This window comes from Hipposideros armiger, unplaced genomic scaffold (genome assembly GCF_001890085.2).
Source record: "Hipposideros armiger isolate ML-2016 unplaced genomic scaffold, ASM189008v1 scaffold_82, whole genome shotgun sequence".
NCBI lineage: Eukaryota > Metazoa > Chordata > Mammalia > Chiroptera > Hipposideridae > Hipposideros > Hipposideros armiger.
This window is the reverse complement of record NW_017731432.1, coordinates 2,627,408-2,645,874: the sequence shown is the minus strand read 5'-3', so window position 1 is coordinate 2,645,874 and position 18,467 is coordinate 2,627,408. Positions and strand designations below refer to the sequence as shown.

General features: G+C 46.7%; 1 long non-coding RNA gene across 2 annotated transcripts in view; it reads right to left on the bottom strand.

Moving 5' to 3' along the window:
* Nucleotides 1-18,467, bottom strand: part of LOC109383413 (uncharacterized) — a 39,575-nt gene that overhangs the window by 16,496 nt on the left and 4,612 nt on the right. For both annotated transcript variants that reach the window (XR_002124176.1, XR_002124175.1), the window contains exon 2: nucleotides 14,127-14,227. This is a non-coding gene — a long non-coding RNA (uncharacterized LOC109383413). The remainder of the gene's footprint in view (nucleotides 1-14,126; nucleotides 14,228-18,467) is intronic.

Sequence of the window (18,467 nt, the reverse complement as noted above, 5' to 3'; positions counted from 1 at the left end):
CCCCCAATTCCCCAATAAAAATCTTTAAAAAAAAAAAAAAAAAGAAAGAAAGAAAACTGAGGCTCAGAGAGACTGAGAGTCTCTTAAAGTTATTTAATGCTCAGTAGTAATAATAATAATAGCAAACCTTTTTTGAATGCCCCCACTCCATGCCAACACTTCCAGCACTTAACGCATCTGATCTCACAACAGCCTATGAGAAGCACAGTCATTCTCCCATCTCACAAACAAAGAGCTGAAGTGACTGTCCCAGAGTCGTACAGTGAACGTGTGGGAGACCTGGAAAGTGAGGTGAGCTGTTCTGGCTCCAGAGCTTCCTCACCTCACTCCCAGGCTGCGTTGCCTTTTGCATAGCAGAGCTGGGGTTTGCTCAGTAAACCAGCCATGTGGAGTGTGGTTAGGGGGTGGGTAGGGCGGCTAGATTCCTTGATACCTGGCCTGGATCCCTGCCAATGAAATGGGGGCCCGTTGAGAATAAGGCTAAGGACACACAGGTTCACTCACTGGCCCTGCTGGGGCCCCATGGTCTGTTCACAGCCTCCCCCAGAGCCCTTAAGCCTGGGGAGAAGGGAGAAGCCGCCCCCCTCTCTCTTTCCCAGCCAGGGCTGAGTGAGCTAATCCCAGGGAGAAGATGCATTAGTCCAGATGAATCAGTTCCAACCTGCCCTGCTGAGTCAGCAGAAATGCAGCCCTTGCTCTGCCAGCTACGTGAGCCCCTGCACGGGCCGCCACCACCGCCTCCCTGCCCCCGCAGCATGGCCCTCACCATAGGCATGCCTCATGTGCCTGTTTTCTGTTGACCTGCCCCCCCAGAGACCTCTCCAGCTCAGCAGCTCCAAGCCCCCCTCTCTGTTTACTTTTTTAGCAACAGACCTGTCTCCCTGCGCCATCCCCGCTGACCCCCCCCACCACCACACACCCAACAACAGTCATCTCCTGCACAGAGAATTAAGCCTCAACAGGAATGCAGCTATGGGAAGGAGGGCTTTGGAGGAATGTGTGACCCTTTTCCCCACGCCCAGCACAGTCAACTCTAGAGATGAGAGCTGTGGTCAGCTCATGTTATCTAGGGGGCCACTGGCAGAATTGGTACCACTCACCACCATCCTGGTCTTCATCCCTCTCTCCATTACCACCCTCCCTATTACTGCCGCTACCACTGTGACCACCACCATTATCACCACTCTCACCAACCTGATAGCAAAGCTACCATCAACTTCACCATTGATATCAGCACCCACATCACCATCACTTCCATCAGTTAGTTCCACCAACTAAGACAGGCAGATGTCACCCACACCATCAAACACAGCACTGTCCCGAGCACTGATACCAATACCACTATCACCACCAGCACAAAGCAACATTAAAATCATTTTAACCAACAACCCCTACACTATCCTTATACTAACTGCACCATCACTGTCACCACCATCCACAATTGTTGTCATTTTACCACCAAAAATATGGCCATCAGTTGCAACAACAGCACCACCATCACTTTTATCACTATCACCAATACCAACCTCATTATGCCCACCACCATCACTATCGCCATTACCACTACCATAATCAATACCGTCATTGCTCTCAACCTACCCACCACCATCATTGCTTCCATCGCTACCATAACTATAATAAATACCACTAAACTGGACCAACCAACACCAGCATCACCATCTGTATCACTATCGTCAGAGCTGAAATCAATACCAATGTCACCCTAACTACAACCAACACAACTAAACATGGTACTACATAGTTGTCACCAATATCTCCACCACCATGAATACCTCATCACCCCCAATATGGTCACCACCACTGCATGTCTTTATTAGAATGAAAAACGTTTGTTGTTTAACTGAGCCTTCTTCTATGCCAGGCAGAATGTGAAACAGTTGGAGGAAATCAAAACTCATTGTTCTTGCTATACAATTATATGCCCACTGACTTTCTGTTAATGCCCTGCTGTAATTGTTTCACTAAATTCGTCCATTTAGCAATTTGCAGAGGAGCAGCCATGCATGCCTGAAAAACACAGGAGTGGTGACAGGAGCGACAGGAGTCACCCCCTACGGCCTGTGACATCAAGAAGTCCAGCTCCCAACACCACACACCCTTTTTCATCCCTACCTCCCTCCACACATGCTGGGACCTTGAAGATTTTTCTGACTCTCCAATGTGGACTTCCTTCCGTTACTTTCCCAAACTTTTGTTCTGCTCATTTAGAGCAGGACAGTATGTGGAAAGAGTGCTGGTCTGAGAGTCAGAGCTCTGGGTCCTAATCTTGGTTCCACCACTAACTGTCTGTGTGGCCTTAGCAAACTCACTTGCTTTTCTCTGCCTCAGTTTCCCCATTTGTAAAAGGATGGTCTTCTGACTCTGGTGCTTAAAGATTTTTCAAGCTGAGGCACTCCCAGGACAGGTAGGAACCCGTTTTCCAGGAGATCTCTTCTATTGGGAAAACAGAGACTGTCAAGTCATCTGTTGGTTCCCCCAGTAGAGTCCCCTGGTCAGCATGTCCTGGGATCTCAAGGGACCTCCTTGAGCCATGAGATGCTGCTGCTGCCTGGGCAGGGTGGGCTCTGAAGGGTTAAGCAGGTCAGGGCTGTGCGTGAGCAAGTATCTCAGATGAAAGGCTGGTCCAGAGAACGCCATGTGGCTGTTGTGGTTGGCAGGCAGGGGCAATGGGACCAGCTAGGTCCCGAAGGAAACCCCCTCCTAGTCTTTCCAGAACAAAGTGGTGTTTTACAAAAATGCCATTGTTCTTGGGCAAGTCTTTCCCATCTCAACATAAACCAGGAAGCAGTGCTTCCTTTCTTTGGGTGAAACCGGTGGGAGTGGGGGTTTTTCCTGCCTTGAATGATCTACCACAAAGCCCCTGCTCAAGGCTGGCGTGTGTGTGCGCGTGCGCGTGCGTGCATGCACGAGTGTGGGGGGAAAAAACAGAGGGGCACCACCTCGTCCAGTCTCTTGCCTCCAAACAAGATTCTGTACCCTGAGCCAGACTATGAAAGGGGTGTCACTGCCCATCAATCTCCCCTCACCCGTGCCACTCAGACTTCCTTCTTTCTGCCAACATGGCAACCTTGTCCCTGCCTATGCCTTTGCACGGCCGTTCCCTCTGTCCAGAACGCTCTTCTGCCCTCACATGCTTGCTTCTCCTCATTACTTTGGCCTCTGTTCTAACTGGTGAAGCAGTAATTGTTTAATGACTTGTTCAGTGTCTGCCTTTCCTGAAACTCTATCTGCTCCATGAAAGAAAGGGCTGAGAGCTGTGTCTGTCTTGCTCATCGCCGCACCCCCAGCACGTAGCACAGAATGACCCCAATGTGTGTGGGGGGCTCTATCCTTCCTACCCCTAATAAAGAAAACAGGTCACAACCTCTCAGGCAAAGAAGCCACTTCCCTTCTCAGGCTAAACGATTAAAGCATTTCAGGCCTTGGAGAGCACCCTGTCCAACCACTCCATTTTCCTCAAGGGGAAAACCAAGGCTTAGAGCCTAGAAGGTCCTGGCCAGAAGCCCATGGTTGGTCAGTGGAATTGCTGAGCTAGACTCCAGGTGTCCTGGTGTCAGTGCTGCTGGACAGGGCCTCTCACCTAGTTTCCAAGCTTGGGCACAGCCTGGCGCTAATAAATCTCACACTCTTCAGATACAAGACCCAGGACATTCACACATTAGGGCTCCTGCCACAGACAGAATTCGTCCAACCCACTTTCCCTACCTCCCTGAGAACCAACTCATTGAAGGCCCAAAGAAAGAAACGCCTCTGTGGCTTTGCCTGGCTGAGGAGGTCAGGAGTTCCCTCCTCACCACCTCCATACATCCCATCCATCACTTTTAGCGAGAGAGGGGTGAAATAACCTTCTGGGGTGTCCCCATAGAAGCAACTTTCCATCCTTTTAAACTTCCTTTATTCTTTCTTGCCATTGACATTTCTGCTTTGGTTTCTACAGCTTTTGCTTGAACCAGGAAGGCTCCTTCACTTAAATACTTGTGGATGAATAAATGGAGAAGGGGTATTATTAATACTTCCTAATGAGAGTAGCTGGGAAGATTACATGAGAGGCTGCCCCTAGTACAGGCTGATGCTTCATTAATGCTAGACCACTTTGAAAAATTTAAAGTACTATGCAAATACAAGATACTGCTACTTTCAAGGCAAGGAGTATTTACAGAGTGTTCCTTTTACAAATGTACATTTAGGCACTCTGAGGAAAGAAGGCAAAGTCCCTTTCAAGAATTGTTCCCTGAGGTTGGGCAGTAACTAGGGGGAGGGATAGGCTGGGAATGGTTAGCTTTTTCTATTCTTTACAAAATACTCCCCAGTACAGGTAGGACAAGAACGCAAAGGAAGTGGAGATGAACAGGTAAACAGAGTTGACACTAGCACTGCTTCCTGAAAAGAGAGAAACCTTCAAAGAGGGAAGGTCTTCTTTTGTGACTCCTCAAATCTATCTTTTATCCCAGGCTGGAGGAGGGAAGATGCAAACAGATGGATTTTGTGCTTCTCAGCAAGGACAAGATAGGGAACAGATAAAATTCCACCTATAGACATTAAGATAAGCAGCTATTCCATGGATTTAACCCCTTGGGGTGGGAAAGAGGAGGCAGAGAAAAAGTCTCTACTCCTAGCTCAAGTTCTTCTCTGAAAACTGAAACAAAGGATGCCCAGAGGGTTCTTATCCTGGGAAGGGAAAGCAGATGAATCCCACTTAGTAAATCCAATCCTGAAGCAAAAGTGAATTAATAACCCTTGAATTTCCATAGAGATACTGCTTAACCTGGGCTATGGCTTTGAGTTTGCAATCACAAGTTCAAGTGTGCAAGGGCTTTGAAATCAAATTAAAACTGATGGTGCATCTCTTTATTGTGTGCTGATGGAAAATTCCAGTTCTGTTATCATTGGAAGGACCTTCCCTGTTTTAAAGATGCACAAGAGTCTAGAAGGCTCATATTGTATCCAGAAAACGAGGAAACAACCCTTTGGATGCTTTTTGCTCCTTGTTACTCTAAGTATTGTCTTAAGAAGAGCACTATTGAGAGTCCCTGATTAGAGCTCATTAGAAATGCAGAATCTCGGGCCAGCTGAGTGGAACGTTGGTTAAGAGTTGGCTTGGGACACCAGCTCAGAGCATCAGGGCCCAAGTTCAGATCCCACATGAGGGACAATGACACTGCGCCCTCTACAGCTAAGATGGTGAACAACAGCTCAACCTGGAGCTGGGCTGCCGTGACTTGCCGATGATGGCATAGGCTGCAGCCCCTGCTGCAGTGGGCTGGTGAGCTTCCGTGAGTGGCTGGCAGCCAGCATGAGTGGTCAGCAGACAGCGAGAGCTGCTGTGAGCCACTGTGAGAGGCCTTCCAATGGCCAGCAAGCGACTGCCTCCCCTGGGAAGAGCACAATGATAATACTAACATGGGCCAGTGAAGCGACGTCCTCCACAACTAGATTGAAGAACAAAACGACAGCAACTTGTCTGTTCCCCTTCCCCGATTCCCCAACACTGTTTCCCTCCCCCAATTCCCTAATAAAATTTAAAAAGAAAAAGAAAAGAAATGCTGAATCTCAGGACCCCTGCCCCCCAGGCCAGCAAAGTCAGAATCTGCATTTTATCAAGATTTCCAGGTGATACATGTGCACATTCATGTTTGAGCAACACTGTAAGACAAACCCCAAATCCTCCAGGAGGCTGACAGCACTGTGACTTTCAAGGCTCAAAGGAGCGTGGGTGCTTGGGGTGCCGCCCTCCCTAAGGGGACCTTGCAGGCACTGCCCTCTGGTATTCTTCCAGTTCCTCCCAAGCCCTACCCATCCACCTCCCTCTGGTTCCTTCATTCCTTTCTTTCAGCACAATCCCCTCAATAAACTCAAGCTTTCAATCAACAGAAACCTGAAAGATCAGTTGTCTGCAGGAGACTTCCATATTTCAGCCAGCTTTACCAACAACAACCCCTGAGGGGACAGGGGCACAGAGGCAGGCTCTTTGTTCTCTGCCTGGGATACAGATAGGCCTAATGGAGAGGGGGAATGCAGGATGGAGAGGGGAGATGCGGGTGGAAAAGGGGGGCTATGGGAAGAAGAAAAGCCACTGACACAAAATGACATCTTAATCCATTGTCCTGACACACTTGCAATTCTTTAACTCTTGCTCTCAATTATCTCTGGATTTAAGAGGGCAAAACAAAGGCTTGTGATGTAATTTTAATGGATTTGTTTTCACAAGGAAAAAAAATGAGTCTCAGAATCCTGGAAATGATTGCTTCTGAGACTTAAGGGGTTTAATGGGCTCCTAGTATAGGGATTAAAACTTTTTTTCGGCATCACTGAAACATGTCTGCCACCCCCAAATAAACAACATGGAGAATCCTGTTTTACAAAACAGAAATAGAGCTGCTTTAGTTGTCAGATGGGCAGCACAGAACCCCAACTATATGGTTTCCTCTTCATCCCTATAGCAGCCCCTGCAGTGCCTCAAGCAGACCCCAAGGCTTGGTGGAGCACGGAATGAAGAACCAACTTCAGCCTGAAACTGGAGGCCAACCGAATCTGGGGCTTGTGTTGCCTGCGCCGCTCAGCCAATAGACCAACACAGGAGTTGGGTTGTAGAATAAGCGTTTTTTATCAGAGCACCGGTGGTCTGAGAAGGCAACGGGTTAACACCTCCAAAAACTGCCTTCACATTCTCAGACCAGCGTGGGGTATTTAAGGGAAAGTCTGGGCATTCCTCCAGAGGCTACATGACTGTCCCAGGGGTCTGCACAGAGCCTCCCCTCTGGCAACGTGATTCTCTGGTGGAGTCAGCAACCCAGAAACAATGATAGGATCAGCCTGGAAAGAATGCTAGACCATAGAGATTGTGATCAATAAGCCTAAGTGTATTAATCATAAGTTTCAGGGTAATTTTCTAAAACAGGGAACTGGGTGGGACAGGGGACATTCTGAGCTCAAGTTATAGGGGGTTGACCTATTGTTAAGCTATAGGTAGGCCAAGGAAAGGTGAGGCCGGAGACACGGTGAGGCCTCTACTGTGGGGGTCCCAACGAGGCCCTGTCTCAAGCCCACCCTCCACCCAGTACTGGAAGCCTCTTAACAGCTTCCCTTCTCCCCCTCTGATCACCCATTTCAAGAGAGAAGTCTCACAAGCAGCCTGACCTATGGTCTGGCAGCACCCAGGACTGGAAAACACCTTCAATATAATGACCTGAATTGTCTTCCCTGTCACTTTCCCCCAAAGTCCCAGTTATGCCTAGGGGACTGAGAAGAACAAGTTTAGTTCCTCTTTCACATGACTTACAGAGCATATCCTTCCTTGGAGCCTCTTTTCCAGATGAAGCAGGCACATAAACCTATGAGAAGTGGTAAATGAAGAAATAAATGAAGAAAGAGTGAGTAGATCAGGAGCAGAAAAGGAAGAAAGAGAAAGAAGAACTGAATGAAATACCCTGGTCATTCTCTTCTGGGCGCCCTCTAGTTTAGAAGGGGTTCTCTTAAAAAGTGACAAGTGTAAGAAAATTGTAGCTTTGAGGACTAAACACAATACTCCAGAAAGACCTTAAACCAGTGTTTTTTGAACTGTGGGCAATGACCTATGTGCATCGTAAAAAAAATCAATGTAATGGCTTTCAACCATCATTTTGCTTAATGAAAAAATAGAATAAGAACAGAAAATATCATAGTTTATCAACCAGCACTGGGGTTGGAAATTGTTTGGAAAACTTTTTTCTACTTATACAGATACATGTATGTTGTATAGATGTAGGGGTGTGTGTGTGCTGGGTCTTGATACATAATGTGTTTCTTACAAGTCAAAAAATGAAAGCCAGTGTTCTAACCTTATGAATCAGACACAATTATTATCCCCATTTTCAGATGAAGAAAATGAAGCACAGAAAAATGATTAACTTGCTTAAGGTCACCCAACTGGTAGATGGCTGAGCTGGGACTAGAATGGGATGCGGTAGGAGTGGGAGGCAGTGTGACTCCTGAGTATGAGTTTTGAACCTCTCCACTCCATGGCCTCTGGAATAGAAATGGCCATGCCATGCAGGCAGGTGAAGAGTGGTGCAATCTCAGGACCCGAGGGCATCCAGCCAAGTTTTCCTTTCACACAATAGAAACACATTACCTTCCTCTGCACCCAGCCCTCCACACAGGGCCCACCCAGAGCAGACACTAATGAGCATTAGTGTTGCAGTAGATTGAAAGCCATTGTACTGAATTTTTTATGATGAAGGACCACACTGCTGATGCTCTGGGTCATAAAGGAGGCAGAGTCCCATCTAATAGAGTCAATTAATTCCTTCTACCCTGGGCCGAAGCGTTCAACCAGCTATGTGAAGGCTGAGCTACACTAAGATTTGGTCCTTATGTCTCCTTTAATGTTCAAAATGTGAGAGACATTTCAAAATCCTCGTCAATAGCAAAATTGACTTAGGTGTTAGTGATGTCTAACAAGGAAATCAGACCATGTCATGTATTCTGAAATTCTTGATGCTTTCTTCCCCCTGGATAAACTCTAAACTTTCTAGATCCAGAGTGCTTTATTGGACAAATTATCACCCTCTCTCAAATGTGTGTTACCAACATCCATCGCCTCAGGATGTCTCGTCTTCCTCACTTGGGTGCCCTAATCTCCTCCCTCCATTGCTGACCACCAGGCAAATGTTGACAGCACTCGAGTTTACTCTGCTATAAAAGGAAGCCTATAATTTTAAAATGTAAGGAGCTAGGGTGTGGTCAGATTCCAGAACCTGGTTGATGAACTCTCTCCTTTCTCCCTCAATGCAGTTCTTACAACAGCAAAGTCTTATTTTTAAATTCTGAGTTTGCGGTGCTTTTCTCACAACATGCTCTGATCACCCTTCCTACAGGGGAAATCTGGAGAGTTAGATCTGACCTAAGGGAACCCGTCTTAGGTCCCAATAATCCCTGCTTAGAAAAGGAACTTCTGGAATTTTGCCTGGGATTATCATAAGATCAATGTACCATATTTTCCCCAAGCTCTCATTGAGGTAGTATTTTTTGGGGGGGGGCTTCCTTCCTGGCACCTCTCCTCTCGCCAGAAGGGCCCCTGGAATGACCCATCTCTGCCTGGAGGGGCCTTGAACAAAGCAAAGGCACTTGAGGACAGCTAGGTCCCAGCCCAGCCTGGCCTTTGGCTTCCTGTTAGCCAAGATTGCTCTACTTCTCAGGTTTGAGAGCTTTCCCCTTGATAGAGAAGGCAGGGTCCTTTGAGTTCCGTTCTGTTCTATACATTCTGTTATGTTCTGTGGACATTAAGCCTGCCCCTTGTTTTTTTCCCCCTTGGCTCTGAATGGGGTGGAGAAAGTCTCTTCCGTCTTCTTTAAGTCTCAGTGTTTCAGGGAGGTGGGACTCAGCCCCACGTAGGAAGGCCTTATTCTTTCCGCAATCCAAGCCCAAAACCTCGGGCTTGCTCTGAGGAGCCAGAGCAAGGGAGGAGTGGCGAGCAGGGCAGGGGTCTGGCCAGAGCATGGTCTGCTGGGGCAAGGGTTATCAGTCGTTACCAGAGGAGATGCAGATCTGCACTGAGGTCAGTGCATAAGCTTTGGAGTCACACAGGCCTGGCTGCGGAATTCTGGATAACAATTCCTGCTTCTCAGAGTTGCCGGAGGATTAAATGAGATCATGTTAGGTAACCTTCAGTGTCTGGCATGTAGTAAGAATGTCACAAATCGCAGCCGATACCATTAGCATTGCTTTTGCTATTATCCAAAGAGCTCTGGTAGTCCCAAACATTCCAGGGAGACTTCAGGGCCTGCCTACGACTTCCCTGACCCCAGAAGCTCCTCCAGATGCTTCTTCCAGCACATAGACACCACAAGCCAGGCCAGGCTGGATTCATTGTGGCCCTGGCTCCCCAGTTATCTAGTTATGAGCCAGGCTTCTCAGATCTCCACCCCCACAGATACGGGCGATGACCCCACCTGGCTGTGCTTGCCTGAGGGAAGGAGCCCTGGGCTTGGAGGATGGTTGGCTGGGATCCAATCTCAACTTCACCTTCTTATTCTGCTGAACCTCAGTTTGCTTACTTGTCAAATGGGTGTAATAACAGAGCTTGCCTCATTGAATCATTCCAAAGGTTATTACGGGAAAGTGCCCAGCTTGGGACCTGTTACCAAGTAGGGACTCAAGAAAGTTTGCTAAACTTTAATTCAGCTGCCCACATGCCTGGCCTCCTTTTGAGAATTAAAGGAGGCAGGTATCCTAGTGGGGGAATAAGGGACCAGGGAGGGAGTGGTGGTCTTGGAAATAGAGACTTTTCCTCACTAGCTCATTGGTAGCTCCTGTCAGTGAATCTGCCTCTACTGGGATTCTGGCTGGGCATGTGGTGAGGAGGGAAATGGGGAAGAGAAGAGAGAGGAATCAAAGAGATGATAAAGAGGAGGCTTCTTCAGGAAGCATAGAGACCACAGCTCCATGATCGGTCAGTGCAGAAGCTGAGATTGGAACCCAGCTATGCCTGACTATAAAGTCTGTGCCCTTTCAACTTCCAGAAGCTGTCCAGGGGAAAGGCGTGCTTTCCAATGGGGTCTGTGAATGACCCTCTCACTTTCCAGAGCCATCAAAAGGACACCGAAAGCCCAGGGTTACCTGATGTGACCTCAGATCCCAAAAGTTGCTCAGGCTGCGATCAGACTGTGAAGCAAAACTGACAAAGTCCAGCCAACTTGATGGGGAGCTCCTGAGCAAACACTGCCCATTAGAAAAGTTCCACACTGGGCAGAAATGGCCAGATCCTAGGACCCACATGCTTCTCTTTGGCTGGGAGCTGCCCAGAGAGCATGGCCTTGGCCTGAAGGATCTGCAGATCGAAGCTGTGACCCTACTGCCCTTCGAGGGCAAAGCTGAAGGGCAAGTTCTTTATTGAAGGTTCCAGTAGTGCACCTTCATGACTCCCACAGTCTAGCTATGCCCTGCATGGATGCACTGTTCCAAGTTTCTGGTAGACCTCTCTTCCTGACGGGAGGAGACTTAGAAGAGGGAGGTTAGTGGGACAAACTACAGCTCCCATCACTGCAGCTGAGCTTGGAGCTTTAGCTGGTGCTTATCCCCTCATCTCCTTCACTATCCATTCTAAATCTCCCCCTACACACACACACACACACACACACACACACACACACACACACACACACACACACACCCTACCCTCAGCTATCACCTTGGCAGGTCAGATGATGTGACCCAAGCCCTTATTTCTCATTCCAGGGCCTGAATTATAATTCTTCTTCTGGAGTTTGCCACAAACATCACACCACATCTTTTTCTATACTGCCATCTCCAACACCAAGATCAGCTGGATTGTATGACCCAAGTGACAGCATTGCTTACATGCAGCCCGGACTTGCTGCAGAACCCTCTCCTGCTCTGGACCCCACTCAGACCTGGGCACCTTTCATGTTACCCTATATATGGACTGGAGCAGTGTCCCTACATATGGAATTGTGCCTCCAGAACCCAAAAAGGTCCAACTGGCACTGTGATTCCTTCTTTATGGTGACAGAACAAAATGCAGCCATTTGTCTTTTGCTTTGAATGGGATGTCCTAGCATGCTCTGACTCCTAGACCCCTAAAATCTTTCCTGGTGTGGCAGGCTTGTAAATCTTTGGAAGGCTTATCTCCCAATCTCTGGAGTGCATGTGTCTCATCAAGGCCTCCAGTGTGCTAGCTGCCTCTTGCTCATGCCCCTGGAAAGTATAATGTCATTGATGTCATTGATCAATGCGATGTTCTGCAGAATGTCCAGGGGGTCTACATCTCTTTGAACTATTATGACAAGGAACAGAGAATTAACACAGCCCTGGGATCAAACTATGAATTTATTATATATTATTATATATTGTTGTCCATTCCATGTAAATGTGAGCTGTTTCTGATCTTCTTTCCTGGCTGGGACAGAAAATATCACGTTTACCAAATCAATAGTGGCATGCTATGTACCTGAAGCCATATTAATCTGCTCTAGCAAAGACCCTGGATCAGTATGGGAGCTGCTTTTAGGGCTACTATTTGGTAGAGCTTTCAGTTGTCTATAGTCACACTCTAGGATCCATCTGGTTTCTGCCTAGACCAGACTGATAAATTAAACAGAAATACGATAGGGACCATCACTTCTGCATCTTGAGATCCTTAATGATAGCATTAATATCTGCCATCCTTTCTAGGTTACAATATTGGTTTTGGTTTACTACCATGGTGAGGACTGGGAGTGTAGAGAATAGAGAGAGGAGTGAGAAGGCGGGAGAGGAGAACACATTCATAGGCTTCCACTTGGTCTTCACTATAGGAGCTCTTAACCCACAGGTCAAGGACCCAATGTAAGGATTATTCTATATGCCAAGTATGTCAACCCCAGTTATACATTCAGACATCAAAGAGATGAGTACTAAGTGGCCTCACATCCTCACTGGAAGCTGGACTCTGGACAGGACTCCATTAACTACTACCTGACCCTCATAAGTGTCCGTAATGACACTTTAAGTCTCTGGGTATTAAAGTCAACTCAGACCTCCTCGGACCAATTCTCGTAGAAATGTCTGGGCAGTCCCATTTCCCCAGTACAGACTTTGAGTATATGGCCATCAATCCCTTTGGGGAAGGACTAGGAATATCCTTACAGCATATGCTTGCCATGGTGTAGCCTAGTCCTTTTTTTTTCTGGAGACCCAGCCACCTCTTCAGTCGGCAGTTTCTCCCTTTTACTAACACAAAGATCTCAAAACTGGATCACATCCAAGAATTGGGCAAGAAATTGTGACATTTCGCTGGAGCAATCACCCTAAACGTCCTGCTTAAAATTCTTGCTTTCTTTTAATGATACCCTTACTGGTTATACATCTATTTTGCCTGTAGGGATACCTTATGCTATTAACCATTTCCACAGCTCTCTAGATCAAGGTCCCTGAGCTGCCACCCCAACTTCACTGGTTTTAAAATAATTGTGACCTCCTGGCTTTTGTATGGGGCCTCATCACCTCCATTGCTACCAATGCACAGGCCAAGCTCTATGACATACTCATCTCCTTTGAACTTAGTGACACTGGTGCCCTCTCACCAACACACTCCTGATGAACTTGGTAAATGATGTCTCCTTTAGGCCTTCCCATGGACGATCATCCTCTGATGGGTCTTCTGGCCTCACACAATATATCCACTCTCACAGTCTTCTTCCCTGAGCCTTTTAATCCCTTTCTCCACCATTTGCCATGGCAATTCAGGCATTTCAACTTTGCTTGGTGTGGGCCATCTAGGAGCCTCTCAAGCAGCAAGTTTGCACTGGATGCTGGGAAAGTTTAATCCCATATTCCCAAGTAAATAAACTCTCCCTTATCCAGTTGTCTGTGCTGGATCACAGTTTTACAGTATTTCACAGAAATACAGTTTTACTGCGTGATTCTTGCAGTTCCTCTGGGGTATTGCCCTTTTCTCCCGTATAAGAACTTGGCTGGGTCACGGTACAATGTAGTTCTAATTATCAGCCTGGCTGCCAGGAAAGGAGATAGAGCAGAGTCTGGAGAAGACCCATATTGCCTGGTGGAGGAGAAGCCTCTGCAGTGTATTCTTGCATGTGGGGAGTGCTATCTTCTGTTAGTCCTGATTGGGCCATCTCTGCATGCTCTGATAATGCATAGTCTGGGAAGCCAAAATATACAGGTGGCCCCATCCCATGTGTTTGGCCCAGGTTTTCTCAACCAGCGCCCTGAACTTTGCATAGCAGACTTGCCTCCTTGAGCCTTCTACCATCTTTGAAGTTCCATACTTTAAATCCTGATTTTGATCATAAGCTTTTTCTGCTCTCCCTTTGCAGGAAATAAAGGCTTATTTGTAAGGCACCCCAAAGCACAGTCACACTTAAGTTTTTGTTTTTTAAGTGCCCTCAGCTTTTCATTATTTCTCTGTAGGGTCAATGCAACTTAAATAACTTAATGCAGTCAGTTAATTCCATTGTCCTTTATGCACGGCCCGTGTAGTTTTTAAACACCTGAATCATGGCATGGCCAGGGTGTTCCCTCCTCTGGAACCTTCTTCCAAGTATTACCAATAAAAGTTTTAGCAACTGAGCCACCTCCTGTGCCAGAGACTATTGTGCCCCACGTACCTCTGGAGATGGGGTCTTTATTGACAGCTGGGCAGCAAGTAATCCAGTAAAAAAGCCCATTTTACCTCCTTTGCCAGTTTTGGTCCTTCCAGAAGCAGACCCTGATGGAGTTAAGAATACAAAACACTTATTAGGAGATAATGCCTGTGACAGATGGAGGGCGACAGGATTAGGCCTACGATTGTGATACAGATCTGATCACGTCTCTGTCCCACTGAAAGGTGTGGCTACCCAAAGGGTAGTGTGGGAAAAGTGTGGCTACCCAAAGGTGCTGCAGTGAGAGGGGGTCCACTAACTACCCTCCTGGTGGCTTGTTATAGGTTGAATTATGTCTCCACCCATCTCCCCCACAAAAAGATATGTTGAAACCCTAACCCCCAGGACCTCTGAATGTGACCTTATTTGGAAATAGTGTTGTTGCAGATGTAGTTAGCTAAGATGAGGTCGTATTGGAGTAAAATGGGCCCTTAATCCAACATTACCAGTGTTCTTATAAGAAGAAGACGTGTGAAGACGGAGACACACAAGGAGAACACCATGTGAAGATGGAGGATTGGAGTAATGCATCTACAGGCCGAGGAATGCCTGAGGCTACCAGAAGCTTGAAGGGAGGCAGGGAACAGATCCTTCCCTAGCACCTCCAAAGGGAGCACGGCCCTGCTGATTGCTTGATTTGAGACTTCTATTCTACGGAACTGTGAGAAAATACATTTCTGTTATTTAAGCCACCCAGTTTGTGGTACTTTGTTATGACAGCCCTAGGAAATGAATACACAGCTGCCTAGAAAGTTCTTTTTTGAAGGGAGAGCTGAGTGATGGACTTTCATAGCTGACACAAATCCCAAACTCGCTCCAAAGTCCACATTCTTTACCTTCCCCAGGAGGCCCATGAACTGGGGAGGGAGACAGTCAGTGCCCCATACTTTTCCTTTAGAAGTCACCACCACCACCACCACTACCTCCCTTCTCTACTGGTCCTCTGCTGTGTAAAAAGAGTGGGGCGATGGAGATTTAGTGCAGCCCCCCTGGATAAGAGAGGCAAGGCTTTAAGGGGCCTGAGCTCCATCTGGGTCATAGCAGCTCATCTGGCCCCATCACTTACATGACAAAGAAGGAGGTTTATTTGTCACCTCTCACTTTGGGGCTTCCTTCCCCTATGAGGTTGGCCTCCAGTTCCTCTGAAGCTGGAGACACTCACTGAGGGGTGGAAAGGGGGCTGCAAAGGGTGCCCCGTTTCAGGCCCAGCACCTCTGGGGAAGGCCCTGCTATAGCCTCTGCCAGCCAACACACATAAATATTTCTGGGGAGACGGTGTAAACTTTTCATCAGATTTTCAAAAATGCCTCTGACCACTCCTCCAAAGGTAAGAACCCCTGGCTTATTCCAAACCTTCCTCTAAACCAGCGGTTCTCAACCTTCTTAATGCTGCAACCCCTTAATACAGTTCTCATGTTGTGGTGACCCCCAACCATAAAATTATTTTCGTTGCTACTCTGTAACTGTAATTTTGCTACTGTTATGAATCGTAATGTAAATATATTTTTGTTTTCCGATGGTCTTAGGTGACCCTTGTGAAAGGGTCGTTCGACCCCCAAAGGGGTCGTGACCCACAGGTTGAGAACCGCTGGTCTAAACCAACATCTCTTCTCAGCTCTGCACCAAGCTCACCGGCTTCCTCCCCACCTTACAGCCCCAGAGATCTGCCCTGTGGCCAGGTTCCATTTTTTCCAAAGAAGACTTTGGCCACCTTTCCTACAGATTTACCCAGTGCCTCTTCCCCAGACAAAATGCCATCCACTTGAGGTCTCGGTGGACTGGAAATGCCAGGTGGCTGAAATGAGCAGCAGCCTTTGCAACTGAAAAAAACTGAATGCCTTGAGAAACCTTGGAGGATAGTGTCAAGAAGTGGGGAAGGAAACCCCTGTGTCCTGAGTTCCCGCTCTGTGCCAGGCCCAGTGCGAGTCTGTTCCCGTCTGTAATTTCATTGTTATTGGCCCCATTTTGTAAGTCAGAAGTCGTGGGCTCAGAGAGCAGGGAATGAACAGCTCAAGGCCACCCAGCTACAGAGTGATGAGGCTGGACCCGACCTGGATTGCTTGCTCCCTTGCTTGATAGTACGCTGCCTTCTCTTGAGTCATCCATATGGAGAAAAGGATGGAACTCTGCAAGGATTCATCTCCCACTTTGATTCAAATAGAATCAAGTTTTCATGAAGTTCTTTGGAGGTATTTGCCAACCTTATTTTTCTGGTGTCGGGGAAAATCGTGAGAAAGACTCTGACAGAGGCAAACCAGGGTGTGCTGTTTAGAGTTCTCTTCTAGGTTGCCTTCACATTTTATTATCCTTGAGATCTTTTACAACTCTCTAAGTTGTGGGAAATTGACAATAATGCAAATTATTCTTTTCCATAGAAATACAAATTAATTGCGTCCAGTAGAATTCAATTGAGTATTGTCCCATGGATAGACCAATTTTGTAAATATTTTAAAATATATCAGCATTCGTATAACCAACATACATGAGGTTCTTTTCATTCTCCTTTGAACCAATTGTACCATCTTACTGATTCCCTCATTAATTAATGAGCTAACTGACACATGTTCATTATATATTTGTAGATGACTGGGAAATGCATACTTATTGAGTGACTTTGGCGCTGACCCAAATCTGTTACCCATCGTCTAAAGTGTGACAACCTTCAAGAGGCAGGATTTTGCAATACCCAGAACTAGCTTTTTAAGATCTTTTTCAGGCTATATTCCACCAAATTCAATAATCGAGAAGAAACAGACAAATGTATAGAAGTATACAACCTCCCTAGTCTGAATCATAAACATGTGGAAAACATAAATAGACCAATCACTAGTGAGGAAATTAAAACAGTAATCAAAAACCTCCCAGAAAACAAAAGTCCAGGACCAGATGGCTTCACTGGTGATTTTTACCAAACATTCAAATAAGATCTAATACCAATTCTTCTCAACCTCTTCCAAAAATTTGAAGAAGAGGGACTACTTCCTAACTCTCTTTATGAGGCCAACATCACCCTGATATCCAAACCGGGCAAGGACAACACACACAAAAAAGATCCCTTTCAGAGTCTATAAAGTGACATTCTTTTCCTTTTTGTTCTTTTTAAAATTTGTATTACTATTTCCTGTCTTTTTAATATTTATTCTCTGTGTGTATCATAGGAAGGGCCACGAGCACAAATCTACATGGGTCCCTGCGTAGAAATGCATGTGTGCTAGCCAAGGCCACATGGGAGACATTTATTGACACTGTCACCTCCTCTGTTTACCCTCGCTCCAAGGATAGACCATAACTCAGCAGGATGGGAAGGGGCAGGAGATTCAGATTTCATGGACACGGGGGCTCTGATAACAGGAAAGGCTGTTGGAGGCTCTAGTACTGATAACCTCCTAGGCCAGTGTGAGCCAGACAATGCAGGAACTGGGGAGCTTGGGCAACTCTGACCAGGTCAGAGGATCCACCAATGTCTGAAAGATGATGCTGTTGGTCCCTGCTGGTCCCCTGCAGGGACCTGGCCTGAGCTGAGCTCCGGAGCAGGAAGGGAGTCATCCTGAAAGCCAAAGTTCAGGATGGCTTTCAGGATCCTGGTCTGAGCCATGGTCTCCAAACCTCTTTGATCTCCTATCATTATTGGTTAAAAATAATATAAGCATGCTGCTTCAAATATTTTATTTCTAAATAGTATGTTTGTTTATCTCAATATTAAATAGTAATAAAGCCTGATGACTTTTTAAAAAATAAAAATGCATATAAAGAGAAGTTCTTCCTGCAGCCCAGAGAACTGTCTTGCACCCTCACTTTGGAGACCACGCTGCCCCAGAGGGAGCCCATCATCTGTCACTGTCCTGTCTCCCTTACAGTTTTAACATATACACCAGCTCATGTGAAAAGTGCAGAGTACTATAATTATCTTCTGTGGGGCATCATTTCCAGGACCCTGAAATGCTGGCATTTTGCTTTGTTTTTGTTTTTAATAGTAGACAAAGCTTTTTGGGCCAGAATGAATGAAAGCTCAGGTCTAAACAAGGAATACCCCCCGGAGGGTAACACGTGGATGGGTATAAACTCTAAATTACCACAGTCAGCTCCTCTTCTAAGGAAGAGCACATGAGGGAGAGGGAACCCTGGAGGGGACAAAGGGGTGTAACCAGGATGCCAAAATACCGTATTTGCCGGCGTATAAGACGATTTTTTGGCCCTGAAAAATATGCCTCCAAGTGGGGGGTCATCTTATACGCCAGGTACACTTCAGATAGACTGCCCATAGTGCTTGCCCCGTGCCATAGTGGCCTCCCGATGCCCGCCCAC